The sequence below is a fragment of the Tupaia chinensis genome, unplaced genomic scaffold (assembly GCF_000334495.1).
Source record: "Tupaia chinensis unplaced genomic scaffold, TupChi_1.0 Scaffold000294_5, whole genome shotgun sequence".
NCBI lineage: Eukaryota > Metazoa > Chordata > Mammalia > Scandentia > Tupaiidae > Tupaia > Tupaia belangeri.
In genome coordinates this window covers 2,199,708-2,201,765 of record NW_006159782.1, presented here as the reverse complement: position 1 = coordinate 2,201,765, position 2,058 = coordinate 2,199,708, and the positions used below count along the sequence as shown (strand labels likewise).

Genomic DNA, 2,058 nt, shown 5'->3' with positions numbered 1-2,058 from the left:
TATAGCAAAACGTAGAGAAAAAAGAGAGAGAGAGAAAGAGAGAATAAGACTTAATTAAAAAGTTTCTATTGACTTTATTTATTTGTTTGTTTGTTTATTTAAATTTGACGAGAGAGAGAGAGAGAAAGTGAGAAAGTAAGCTGCTAGAACTGCAGTCAGCCATGTGGGAATTCAGTGCCCTTAACCACCATGCCACCTGCTGACTCCTCTATTGAATTATAATTATTAAATTACATTTGAGATAAGGGGCCAGCAGGTGGTAAGATTAAGGCTCTGGAATCCTACATGGTCCACCACAGTTCAAGTTCTAGACTTGGCAACTTGCTTTCCCAATTTCTTTCTCCCTGTTTCTGGTGTGTGCACGCACCCAATAGCAAACTTTTTTTTTTTTTTTGAGAGGTTTTTGCTATAGGGTGTGTGCACTCATCAGAAAGATAGAGACAGACAGAGAGACAGAAAGCAAGAAATCACCCCCCAGGGAGGATGGCCATGCCGCAGTCCCTTCTCCTCCATTCTCCTCTCGGGATCTTGGGCACACATGCACATGCGCCTGGCATGAGTTTAAGCCACCGGGTCTGGGACTCGAACCGCAGTTGACTACATGGGAGCCCAGCGACATAGCCATTACTAACTGTTGGTCTCCCCAATAGCAAACTTTTAAAAACAGTAATAATGGCCAGACATTCTCTGCCAATAGTGGCCATGGTTTCCTGCTTCAACAGTGCTTGAACAGAACTTGGTGCTCATTCCCCCATCCCAGCCGGTCACCCACAACCAGTCCTTCTCCACCTCCTTGCAGCACCTTCAGACAGCTCCAAGGCCCTAGCGTCCACTCTAGCGTCGCGCAGCAGCCTCTCCTCAGCCACTGGCCATTATGACTGCATCTACCTCGCAGGTGTACCAGAACTACCACCAGGAGGCCGCCATCATCCGCCAGATCAACTTAGAGTTCTACGCCTCCTACATCTACCTGTCCATGTCTTTCTACTTTGGCCACGATGATGTGGCTTTGAAGAACTTTGTCAAATACTTTCTCCACCAATCTCATGAGGAAAGGGAACATACTGAGAAACGGATGAAGCTGCAGAATCAATGAGGTGGCCGCATTTCCCTTCAGGATATCAAGAAGCAGACCGTGATGACTGGGAGAGTGGGCTGAATGCAATAAAGTGTGCGTTAACACTTGGGAAAAAACGTGAATCAGTCACTATGGGAACTGCACAAATGGGCCACTGACAATAACAACCCCCATTTGTGTGACTTCATTGAAAGGCATCACCTGAACGAACAGATGAAATCCATCAAAGAATTGGGTGATCATGTAACTAATTTGTGCAAGATGGGAGCCCCGGAATCTGGCATGGCAGAGTATCTCTTTGACAAACACATGCCAGGAGACAGTGATGACGAGAGCTAAGCCGAAGGCTACCTTCCCCAGAGCCACAGGGGGACTTTCCTGTCACCAGGGCACTGCATGCATGTTGGGGTTTCTCTTACGTCTCCTATAGATTGTACCAAGACACTTAAGTTCTTTTTTTTAGGGACCAGCAGTTGGCATAATGGCTATGTTGCTGGACTCCCATATAGTCGACCACGGTTCAAGTCCTGGACCCAGTGGCTTAAACTCACGCCAGGTGCATGTGCGTGCGTGCCCAAGATCCCGAGAGGAGAATGGAGGAGAAGGGATTGTGGCATGGCCATGACCCCTGGGGGGTGAGTCCTCGCTTTCTGTCTCTCTGTCTCTTTCTGTCTGGTGAGCACACGCTATAGCAAAAAAAACCTCTTAAAAAGAGTTAAAATAGTAAAAAGTTCTTATATTATAAATGTGCAGAATTATTTTAAAAATAATTATTTATTTTATTTTATTTATCTTTATTTATTTATTTTAATTTACTACAGGTCATGTGTGCTCACCAGAGACAGACAGAAAGAGATAGAGAAAGAGAGAGGAAAGGTGAGAAAGCAAGCTGTCAGGTCTGGGACTAGATGCAGTCCACCATGTGGGAATCCAGTGCCTTAATCACACTACCTGCTGGGTCTCCAAGGTTACTTTTAATA

The 2,058-nt window shown here is 45.5% G+C and overlaps 1 pseudogene; it reads left to right on the top strand.

Moving 5' to 3' along the window:
* The first annotated feature begins 721 nt into the window (after positions 1 to 721).
* On the top strand, positions 722 to 1,417 carry LOC102471555 (ferritin heavy chain pseudogene; annotated as a pseudogene).
* Positions 1,418 to 2,058: the final 641 nt, after the last annotated feature.